The sequence below is a fragment of the Schistocerca cancellata genome, chromosome 1 (assembly GCF_023864275.1).
Source record: "Schistocerca cancellata isolate TAMUIC-IGC-003103 chromosome 1, iqSchCanc2.1, whole genome shotgun sequence".
NCBI lineage: Eukaryota > Metazoa > Arthropoda > Insecta > Orthoptera > Acrididae > Schistocerca > Schistocerca cancellata.
In genome coordinates this window covers 671648057-671660880 of record NC_064626.1, presented here as the reverse complement: position 1 = coordinate 671660880, position 12824 = coordinate 671648057, and the positions used below count along the sequence as shown (strand labels likewise).

Genomic DNA, 12824 nt, shown 5'->3' with positions numbered 1-12824 from the left:
TTCTTCAGCCGACCATATTATTGTTACGGTCCATCTGTAGCACCTGATTTTAAATTCTTCCAGTTCCTACTTTTTCCAGTCGCTCCACTGCCCACCTTGATCTTGCATTAGTGCCTTGCTGGATTACAGAAGCTTTTGAATCGCCGATAAAATCCTCTTCCGCCTTCAGCATTTTGCCGTTACTGCCATCTTTCTCGGGATATAATGTAACGCATAGCTTTTTCCGTCTTTGCTCCAGATTTTGGATTTGTCTTTATTCCAGATTTAGCAAAACGTAGCCAGACCATTCAACGTAATAGTTTTCGTGTAACTCAATTTCAGTGAAAGGAACACTCTTCCACCAATCTTAGAACTGGTATCCTTGCTCTATTTATTTCAAACCTTTAACACAGTGTTCTCTAAAACATGAAATGTGATTTATTCAAGTAGCCCCTGTCCTTGCAATTCACTGTCCAAACGGCATCTTTGTATCTATTCCGGTTGGGGAGATACAAGGGGTGTTGTGACATAGTTGTCTCACCCAACTCACAGACGGCAGGTGGCAGGAATATATATATATATATATATATATATATATATATATATATAGTGAGACAGCTATGTCATAGCACCCGTCGTATTTCCCAACCGGAATAGATATGAAGATGCCGTTTGGACAGTCCTGCCACCTGCCGTCTGTGAGTGGTTGCTGCACAGACAGTGGTCACGTTAATGTTAATAGACAGTGTAGTATAAGTATGAAGTGTTACAGGAGGGACAGAGAAAGAGTTATCTACATTGCTAAAGGCTACACCCGTTACTCATTTAATCAGCGCGCAAAACCAGTGACTTGTCAGCAAATAAAAACCAGAAGCTAAACGAGTCATAAAACGTCGCTTATTCTCGGACGTTAATTTTCAGTCTCTTCACTGCAACTTTAAAACTGAATTGTGATCTTCGTTAGTGATGCTGACAGAACAGAAGCAGAGAATGCAGTCACAATGAAGATTTACAGTACTCTAAATTACGCTCTCCCTTCAGTATCCATATAAATTACGCTCTCCCTTCAGTATCCATAAGTCAGAACCGCAGCAATGAAGAAGAGCGAAGAAAATCATTTAGGCATTACGCGAAAGCATCTGGTAATGAAAAGATGATCCGTTTTGATGTTGTTTTATTAATATGTTTCCCTTTAACGTTTCACATTCAGACACACGACGTGTCAGGAATTCCCGTTAGCCATTGCCAGTGCGTCGCCCGAACCCCATCGACCGCGAGTCTCTTTCAGGTGTGTCAGTGACCCGAGGAGAGGGTGCTAATGAGAGCGACAAGGCGCCTTTCCACAAAGATTGGCGCAGTCAGCGGCCACGGCGTGAGGTCTCGCCAATGCCAGTCTGTGCGGAGCTCGTCTGTGGTAGCCGCTAATCACGCGGTGTGCTGTTAGAGCAGCCATACAGTGCGACAGTAAGAACAGTGTACCTGTAACTTCCGTGTTTCTTTACGGGGTGCCGGTTACGGTTTATGTCTGCATTTCTAATAAAGGACATCCTGTGTGTTGGCTTTCCGCTGCAGGTACCTAATTTCTTGGTAAGGAGATGAGTGGCAGGTGATCGGTAGACTTTCGAACACGATGCATCTGCTCAGCTTGGGAGCAGGAATGTTTCCTTTGTCTCATATCTTGCAGAATACTGTAGCAAGCGCTTCTGAATATCCAGGGGGTCTTGTTGAAGGCAGTGGAAACAAAAACAGTGTTAGTAGAGAGAGCGTAGTAAAGAGAGGCTATGCCCGGAAGCAGAACTTGGGAGACGATAACATTAAGCAGAACAGGAGAAAAGACCAATGGGCAAGCCCATCACACATGCAAAGGCCAAAGAACCTATAGCATTATTGCAGATTGGCTGAAAGCTCAAACTAAACAATTTGCGAGAACTTCTCTGGATCTAAAAATTCAAATCTGTAGAACACAGAGGGAAGGGGGCGGTTTTTGCTACTGTGATCTTCAAAAGCGCCTTTTGTAAAAATGGAAAAAAAGGAAAACAGCCAGATCAGTGTACTGCTAAGTACTGTAAGAAATGTTAGTTAGTCTGGAAATGTAAGAGACCTGTATATACAGGGTGTTACAAAAAGGTACGGCCAAACTTTCAGGAAACATTCCTCACACACAAATAAAGAAAAGATGTTATGTGGACATGTGTCCGGAAACGCTTGATTTCCATGTTAGAGCTCATTTTAGTTTCATCAGTATTTACTGTACTTCCTCGATTCACCGCCAGATGGCCCAATTGAAGGAAGGTAATGTTGACTTCGGTGCCTTTACAAGAACGACACAACATGTGGTTCATGCACGATGGAGCTCCTGCACATTTCAGTCGAAGTGTTCGTACGCTTCTCAACAACAGATTCGGTGACCGATGGATTGGTAGAGGCGGACCAATTCCATGGCCTCCACGCTCTCCTGACCTCAACCCTCTTGACTTTCATTTATGGGGACATTTGAAAGCTCTTGTCTACGCAACCCCGGTACCAAATGTAGAGACTCTTCGTGCTCGTATTGTGGACGGCTGTGATACAATACGCCATTCTCCAGGGCTGCATCAGCGCATCAGGGATTCCATGCGACGGAGGGTGGTTGCATGTATCTTCGCTAACGGAGGACATTTTGAACATTTCCTGTAACAAAGTGTTTGATGTCACGCTGGTACGTTCTGTTGCTGTGTGTTTCCATTCCATGATTAATATGATTTGAAGAGAAGTAATAAAATGAGCTCTAACATGGAAAGTAAGCATTTCCGGACACATGTCCACATAACATATTTTCTTTCTTTGTATGTGAGGAATGTTTCCTGAAAGTTTGGCCGTACCGTTTTGTAACACCCTGTATATATCTTGAAGTTCTGAAACAAAGGTAGTGTGTGTGACAGCTCTGAGGAACATACAGTGGCTGCACAAAAATATGGGAACACCGCGAGATATGCACGCTTGAACATGAATGCAGCATTGACTTCCCTAATTAATAAGCACTTTCATATCCTCACAGTACTCATACTCTGAAGATGGCCGTTTAAACGTCACGCAACCGGTCATTTTAATAAATGAGATATTCTGCGATCTTGAATGTTTTTGTAATCGATCATCTACCACAAAAGATCACTTACCTCCCGACCATGCTGGTTAAAATTATAAATGCAGATGCTAGCCAATCATGTAGGTTGTGCTATTGGATTTAACACCACATGACAACTCTACAATATCCTCAACGCGTTGAAAATGCCAGCCTTGTCCAAAACAGTGTTCTGTGTCGCCGTGAGTGCATTACGTCGGAGCTAAGTGAATTCGAAACTGGGTGAAGTCTTGGTGCTCGTACGGTGCGTACTTCCGTAACCGAGGTAACCGATGTGGCTCTTGTTACAAGCCGCATAAGGTGGCGATGGTTTATACCGTATACTATGAAAACAGAAAATCACCATCCAGTAAGTCACACCGCGGACGAAAATGTGTGCTGAGTGATCGTGACAGACTGTCATTGAAGAGGATTTTGGCGAGAAACAAGGGGTTGCCAACTGCGAGAGTTACTGCACAACTGAAAGTCGCACTTGGGAACTCCGTCAGCACCGAAAACTAGGAAGGCAACTCCATAAGCGGGAATAGCAGGGCAAACAGTAATTCCAAAAGCATTCGGCAGTTATGCACATGCGCGTAACAGGAAAATGTGGTGCCAGTGTCATAAAATACGGCAGTGAAAGAGTCAGGTCGTTGTTTGAGTCTTATTTCACATTGTCTCATACTTCTCGCTGAGTTTATGGTTCCAAGAGTGAAAAATGTTTGGGGGACGCTAATGATTTGGGCAGCCGTATCACGGTAACCGACGGGTCCCATGGTTAAGCTGCAAGGGCTCATACTGTCTACGACTATGCGACCATTTTGGCTAATCAGGCTCACCCCATGGTAAAATGTTTGTTGTTTAACGGCGATGCCGCGTTCCAAGACGAACGGCGACACTGTTCACACAGCACGCAGCACGCAGCACCCAGGACTGGTTTCGTGAACACGAGGATGAACTGTCGCATCTAACCTGGCCGCCACAGTCACCAGATCTCAGTGTTATTAAGTCCATGTGATCGATTTTGGAGAGAAGGATACATGATGGCTATCAACCCCCCCCCCCCCCCAAAAAAAAAAAAAATATCTCGTTACCTGAAGTTCCCACTATTTTTCTGGAATTTGGTATAATATTCCGTTGAAAATCATGCGGAGGCTATTGTTATCCGTTCCGAGGCGACTGGAAGCTCTTTTGCATTCCATCAGGTTTCCTACACCATATTAGGCATTGTAATAGGTTTTTGGTGTTTCCATGTCTTGCCGCAGTGGTAATACCGGTTCCCGTCAGACCACCGAAGTTTAGCGCTGTCAGGCTGGGCTAGCACTTGGGTGATCATCCGATCTGCCGAGCGCTGTTGGCAAGCGGGTTGTACTCAGCGCTTGTGAGGAAAACCGAGGAGCTACCTGACTGAGAAGTAGCGGCTCCGGTCTCGAAAACTGGCATATGGCCGAAAGAGTGATGTGCTCACCACATGCCCCTCCTTATCTGCATCCAGTGACGCCTGTGCGCTGAGGATGACACGGTGGCCGGTCTGTACAATTGGACCTTCATGGGGCGGAGTTTAGTTTTTCATGTATTTATCCACCACCTGTAATTTCATCCCACTTCGGTAGAGGCCTAGTCCCATGGTAGAATAGTGGGAACTTCAGGTAACGAGATATTTTTTTGGGGTGGGGGGGGGGGGGGGGGGGGTTGATAGCCATCATGTATCCTTCTCTCCAAAATCGATCACATGGACTTAATAACACTGAGATCTGGTGACTGTGGCGGCCAGGTTAGATGCGACAGTTCATCCTCGTGATCACGAAACCAGTTCTGGGTGCTGCGTGCTGTGTGAACAGTGTCGCCGTTCGTCTTGGAACGCGGCATCGTCGTTAAACAACGAACATTTTACCATGGGGTGAGCCTGATCAGCCAAAATGGTCGCATAGTCGTAGACAGTATGAGCCCTTGCAGCTTAACCATGGGACCCGTCGGTTACCGTGATACGGCTGCCCAAATCATTAGCGTCCCCCAAACATTTTTCACTCTTGGAACCATAAACTCAGCGAGAAATATGAGACAATGTGAAATTCCCAGTGGCGTCTCTTTAAAAAATATAGGCGATCTCACAAACCGTGATCATCAAAAATCCAGAGTTTGCGTCCCTTCAGTAACACGGGATATGCTGAGAAGCTGATGTCAGGTACAGTTTGAATCTAGGTGGTGGTGGTGGTGGTGGTGGTGGTGGTGTCAGCTTAAAGGCATAATTCTGCCCTTGCAGAACATCAGCAAAATTCTTAGTGAGAATAAAGTTTTTCCTCATAAGAAATCTTAGGGTATTGAACTGTGAACATATATTAACAGACTGGAAAGATAGACTAGCAGTCACAACAAAGGATGTCTCTGATGATGTTACAGTTATGTGAATGTGAATCCACTGTATCCCATGTTTCACTGCTGCTTTGGTCGTTTTAGTACACATCCAATGAACCGCATAATACTCTCAACAGCTTTATCCAGTTAAAAATGCTAGAGCTTATTTGATGATTCGCTCACGTACTAAATTTCGGTATCTTTGACAATGCGTGTCATTTGTATCTGTCCAGATACGCTTATTCGACGGAACCAGATTCACTCACTCTCTTTCTAGCATTCGTAGTAGTAAGTCTTAAGTGAGTAATTCTCATTCCAGACTACAGCATATCACCAATGGTATTAAGTGATGTGAGTTTCTTTCCCGAAGATTCATTCGCAATTTTTTGCGCAGTTGTGTAAATTTATCGTCGCTTAACACGGATCCACGCAGGCGAGGTTGGCACTGTCCTCTTGTTTCCCTGTTCTCGTGAAAACTAAACTACTGACAAGTCTTTAATGACCTCGCTGATAAAAGTAGGCTCCATAAAAAGAAAAGCGATAACAGAATGTAAAATGTCTTAGCAGTTCTGGACTTTTTTCAGAATGCTAGGTCACGGCGACAGTTAACATATTACAGTAACTACACTTTGTATTTCACTTTAGCAGATAGTCACGATTAATATGGAACACATGCAATGTGAAGGCAATGACGTAGTTCGTGCTTTTCGTCAAGACAGGTATGGAAGGAAACAAGATCGTGCGCAACATAACTGCATAATCCAGTTCTAATGTAGGAGAGAATATGCATCAGCCACGTTAAATTTGTTTTTTATGTTCCGTAATAACTAGAATATAGTCAAAGTAGGTATCAAGAAGAACGCCGCTACCGTGGCTTCCGTACCTAGTACGATGCAATGTCTGGGGAGAGGGGGGATGGGGGGGGGGGAATTGTAATCTTGAGAGAAATTCATATGATTCCATGCACACAGTCGAATTGAACAAAGTAATTTTTGGTGTTAAAACTACTATTCGATACAACCAACATTTTGACCGTGTTTGCAGCAGTCCTGCAGGTTAGTCGCCCCGAAGAGGACCGCTGCAAACAAGGTCGAAACGTCGACTGTATAGCAGTTTTAGTGTTTCATAATGACGCGACCTAGTTCGCAAAATGATTTTATTCACAATATAATCTTAAGTTTTACTTCAACGTTATTGAAAGCGTAGTTTCCCACATTAAAATATAAAGGTTCGCAGGACAATGCCAGCACATTGAGACTAGTCAGGAAACGACCTGTAGCGCACCCGCTCGCATGTTATAACGGCCGCGTGGCGGAGGACACTTGCACGGGTGTAACGTAAGCGACGTTCCGTGTGTCATCAGCATAATCTCCAGATGGTGAAGAGGAACACAAGCGACTATACGACACACATCCTCCTGGCTTGATCCAGGAAAAACAAGTTTATCAACGTGCTGTTGTCATTTCGGACTTATGACCTAAGATGTTGAGTCCCATAGTGCTCAGAGCCATTTGTTATCATTTCGTGATTTTATTGCTCAAAAGAAAATTAAGTTCTCTACAACCGTCAGCCTTGTAGGAGGAACTAAAGTTAACTGCACACGCCTAGCTTGATTTGACCGAAAAGTATTTCCAGAAGAGTCGATGGCATGATTGCGTCGGAGAAGGCCTACATCATGTTAGCACTATAACGTATGCTATTTATTACACAATCATGGCCTGCCAGTCTTGTTCTGTCCTGTTTCACTTGATCGTACTCAAAAAGAGTTTTGTTCCACAAAGGAGTAATTAAATATTTTTTTTCTCTCTCTTTTACCTCGATGTCGCTATAAAACGCGAAATATTTGAGTTTTGTCAAGGATGTGCGAAGTCAACCGTGATAATGTTGTTAAGGAAACAACTATTTAAATTGTATGGATTAGCTTAGGGAGACACTAAACGGCGGTCGAATGCATGTCACAACCCTGTTTCGTGGAAATAAAAGGCGAGTACCAAATTTGTTCCTTTGTCATTTGGGAAGGAATGACGCACATTGTCGGAGTCACCATATACAGTGAATTAGCTAAGCAAGAATGGGGATGAACTTCGACGCGTCCTCTATATAGGAACAGTACCGTCATTCAGCTGAGGAGACATGAGGAAATATAGGGAAAACGTAGCTACGAGAGTCCCAAATCATAAACCAGAGCGCATCTCGACAACACTAATTCACAGCTTTATCATCTTCCACGCCGGCTACAGATCCCGCAACAGGACTGCACTGGTTCCCTGGCGCGTCTTCTCAGGGTTAGGCGAAAAATATCTGATAAGGATACACCCTTTGTCGACGCTGAAGGCGGTGCCCGAATCAATACAGCTTATAGAGGCCGTGACGTCAGATGGCGGCGGTCCTTTCTTTTGAGGTCGCCGCTACTCCGGCCACTCAATTTCTCCCCAGAGGATGAAGCACAAAGAGAACTACCACAAGAAATCCGCCCATTATGTTGGCGACTGTCTCCTCTTATCTGAACTGAATATAGCTTCACTGCCCTCTCGCAACATATGTGTGGTATTATATCAACGGTGGACAAAGTTTTTTTTTCTTTTTTTTTCTTTTACCGGTGCTAAGGAGACTTATTTTACCCTGGAAAGATTTTACATTGTGTAGTCTTTCACAGGCTTTATCACCACTGTGACACCATCAGCAGGGAAAACCTGACTGCAGCTAAATAAAGTCTATTTTGACTATTTTGCATTAGCTGGCCGAATAGTCGACATATGTTCAAATATAGAGAAAACTGTGAGTACTACTAAAGTTGGTGTAGAAGCACCTACACTGTTGCAATACTTTAAACTTGTAAGGAACGTTGATATTCTGATCAAATTTCAAAAAGAAAGTCGGAGAGAAATTAATGTGCTTGGTTAAAATCAATCTCTTCCACTGCAGCCGAGTGTGTGCTATAACGAAAAATCATTTTAGCTTAAAATCCGACCCAAGATCGACTCCATATCATGATTATGGTTTTAATCCATCAAGAAGTTTTAGTCTCAAAATTGTTTTTTCTGGCTTCCATTGTATACAGCTATACTTCGCAAACTACTTTACGGCAGAGGGTTGTACTACCATTAATACCAGCGGCTATTTTTCTTGTTTTACTCGTAAATTGTGTGTTGGAGAAATGCCTGTTAGTAAGCCTCAGCATTATTTCTGATTTCTGTCGTTTCGTGTAACGCACATGAGACAAGTTAATGTTTCTAGTAGAAGACTCGCGTGTCCGCCAGATGATGTAAGTTCTCCGCGATATTTCAGCAGACAGACTCTTCCTTACCTTCAGGTGGGTCCTAATGCCATCAGGAATTTTCTACATGGCCCCTAGCTCTTCATGGAACGAACCCTTCCGGAGTAGCAGTAAATATCTCCGCGATGCATACGACCTGTTGCTGTATCTGCCACAGTAGTTTTTCGCGGATGGGTTCTATAGCTTTGTTGGAAAGCTGCTCCGAAAGCAAAGAGCTTCACTTCAGATTTAAATGTAATCAAAGCCTCAAAGACAAAAACTGTAAGCAGCCAAAATTAGCGTAAGGAGCGCCATACGTGAAGCTTTCGATGACTTCGAACGTAAAATTTTACTTGCTGATCTGCCAGAAAAACCTAAAAAGTTTTAGTGTTGTGTTAAATCAATAAACTGATCAAAGCCATCTGTCCAGAAACGTTGTGACCATAGTTGTATTGAAAAGGAAGAAGCTGCAGTTATGTCAGAAAAGCCCTCTGCTACGCACCGAATGGTGGTCTGCGAAGTATAGATGTAGATTAGGAGGAGATGTATTTCGATGGCTACCTGAGCAAAGCTCTCACGCTTAACTATGTGAACGCGTGACGTATCGAGTCGCTTGTGTTTGGATATTCGTTATCTCTCCTATTAATCCTACATGCTAATGGTCTCAGAATGACAAGCAATACTCCAGAATCGGTTGAATGAAGTATTTTGTAAACTACTTCATTTGTGGTCGATTTCCTTAGTCATCTTTCAATTAATTTTAGCACGAGATCTAGTTTTGGTACAATTAATTTTACATGATCTTTCGGGTAAGATCGCCCCCATATGGTTACTCATACGTATTCTACTATTGTAGTGTTTGCAGTGATTAATGTTCAATAATGTAAACTAACGATAAAACAGTTTCCTCCCTACCCATTTTCAGTGCGTTACATTTATTTACAAAAATGGTTCAAATGGCTCTGAGTACTGTGGGACTTAACATCTGAGGTCATCAGTCACCTAGAACTACTTAAACCTAACTAACCTAAGGACATCACACACATCCATGCCCGAGGCAGTATTCGAACCTGCGACCGTAGTGGTCACGCGCTTCCAGACCGAAGCGCGGCTATTTATTTACATCTAGTGTCAAGTGACAGTTCCTATATTGTCACTTCTCAGCAGGTCTCATGACAGCTAACGGCGCAGTAACACTTCCTTGAGCTATTAAGAACACTAACCCCGCTATGAACTTACTTCAGCTACGCTCTTTTTTTTACGCTGTATATTTCGCCGCGATAAGAACGACGTCTAGAATTGTTTATGTAGGAGATTAAATCTAGTCCGAAGTCATGTAAGGTCGTGTTTGGTTCATCAAGCGAAAGTGCGAAACTGTATCGACTGCCTTTGGGATAAGAAGGAACACAGTACTGACCTGTGTGGTGTTACCTACTGTCCTCTGAATCTCGCCGAAAAATGTATTGAGTTGAGTTTAACAAGTTCTCTTTGCAGGATCCATGTTAATGCTTATATCTCAGATTTTCGTTCTACAGAATAATACAGGAGCATCAAGCGTATTCCGTAATTCTATAACAAAATGACGCAATCGAAACAGTCATAATATGAGCATCTATCCAACAACCCTTACTGAACCCGAGAATGGCCTGCTCCTTTTTCCAGTCGCTGGGAATTTTTTATTGCTTCAGCGGCATCCGATAAAAGTCAGTAACTGTGTAAGGGGGGGAATTCCTTTGCATGGTCTGTTCTAAATCTTACAGTTATCTCATTAGGTGCAAATGCCCTCCCACGATTAAGAAATTTAAATTAGTTTCGATTTTGCTACCATTTGTCTCTATGGCTGACATTTTGGCGTTCATGTGATCATTGAAATGGGAAACAATATAAGGGAGTTCTGCAGTAAAACAAGACCATCGAACTCAGTTTTTCAACATTCTCTGTCATCCTTCGGTTCGATACCAGTGCGATCTCTGAACGTTAAAATATATGATTTTAATTCGTTTCCTTAAAAGTTTGCAGCAGATCAGTAGGCATTTCTCGCATTCCTTTCTTTGCGCCTATTTTGTATCTTTTAGCTAAGGTTTTGATTTCTCTCTATCTGTGATGAACCTCTCCTTGCTTTCGTAAAATCTTTCTAACACGGCTACTGTGCCACTTTCTCAGCAAATAGGATTTTCCATTATGTCTGTTGCATTCACTCTGAACAATATTAGAAATCGTTAAACTCGTTTCGAAGAGTTTCATTTTTCACTGCTGGATGGTTATGTTTCCGTAACATTGCTTAGTTGCGCAATTCTGTAAGGGTATCACGCGATGTTACATAAACCGCAATCACAAAGCTAAAATATTTATTTCTTTAGTAAAATGCGAAATATTTTATTCCAGTATTAACATATAATTGCAATTTGTTTTGACAGTGCAACTAAATTAACATCTCAGTAAATTCAGTACCGCGTAATATGGTTCAAGTGTTGCGAAACGGAATTGTCACGGAAAAAAGCGATGAAAGCTGCCGACGCACCAAGAATGCTTAGCAAAAAATGTGAAAGTATCGAATAACTTTTGTAGACTCCTGATTTACACGTACTGAGCTCCCGGAAGAGTGGGTTGTCAAAATATTCCCTGCAAGTACATTGTTGTATACGTACTGCGTTTAGAGAAGGAAGAAACCCGCTGGTACCCACGTGTACGGCTTCACCATCCAATCCAGCATACTGCCCCAAGTACTGTAATAAATTAACTGCTATGGTTTAATTAAGTACCATTCTGAGATCATTGGCCTCGCTATATTAGAGTCGATGGATTAATTTCGTTCTTATTTTATATGAAACAAACGAAGTTCCTTAGAATCCAATTTTCTTACCTATCTTTCTTCTCTCTGATTCTTGTTAGAACGCCAAATTTATGTCTAAGTTAATTATGAGTAATAACTTTGATATTGAGTTAAATTGACTTACTATTTATTGCAGACATACTTAAGTATCATTAATTGTCTGTACATGTTTGTTATATGTTTCAGCAGCTTCATTCCTTGGAAATCGTCAAGTTCCGAGATGTGATGTTTACGTGCCACACCGCGCTATCATACGCATACCGGCGCACGTTCTCTTAGAACCCGCAGTCTAAATTGTTTGTTATATGAAGTCCGATTGCTATGCACTGTGACATATTTCATCGCATTGTACTGCATTTTAACCTAGTCAACCTTCTCGAAACTTGTCGCTCTCCTACAGCAATCTCTGCGCCTGGTTTCATCGGAGTTTGTTCAAATCATATCTTATTTAGCGACCAAGCAAAATCATTTTTACTCCCTCTGCAGCTTTTGTGATTTTCCCACCTCAGATCAATTAGTATTATGAGGCACAATGCAATCTACCAATCCATCTTTTTTCTGACCACACATCTGTTAAGGGAAAGATCACAGTACACCCGGAACGCCACCACATGGTGTAGGGTGACGCTGCTTGGCACCACTGTCAACTGGTCCATTACTGCTTCACTCTAGAATAATGTCAAACGACTGTCTCCGTATACGCTATGAACTCCCTTCCAGCTCTGGTAGTTAGGAGAAATATAATGCTGTACATTTTTCCCGAAGTATCTTAAAATAACGGTCCTGTTATTTGCTAAATAGGGGTTCGCAAAAATAACGTCACATTTCTGCTAACAACTCTCGTAGGATTCTCAACTTGTGTCCAACTTTTTCATATGCGTTAAACCGCCAGTTTGAAAGCCAGAGGCATGACTGTGAAATATTGTACACTTCATCTTTTCTTCTCATTGGTCCGTGCCTGCAGGAAAACGATAAGATTCGTGGGTAGCCCTCGATGTGAATAATGTCATTCTCAAACTTGCTTCGGCTAGAATTTCTCTGTTATCAATAGGTTTGTTGTTGAAAGCTCATGAAATACTGATTTCTACGTAACGAAATCTGATTCATTTTAAACGATGTTGTGCTGTTATATTTCAATATACCTTTTCTATCTCTTACACACAACATGACAAAGAAAGTGAAGCACCCAGAAGAAACGATCGGATGTTAATAACTTTGTATATATATAAAGATGGTATCTTTTCTTTCGGTCACGTCCGATGGTCAAATGGCCAGTGAGCGGACATGTCCGAAAGGACAGA

At 42.4% G+C, this 12824-nt stretch overlaps 1 protein-coding gene across 1 annotated transcript in view; it reads right to left on the bottom strand.

The window, feature by feature from the left end:
• The window catches only part of LOC126183905 (AMP deaminase 2), a 450522-nt gene that overhangs the window by 411848 nt on the left and 25850 nt on the right, over positions 1-12824 (bottom strand). The window lies entirely within an intron of this gene.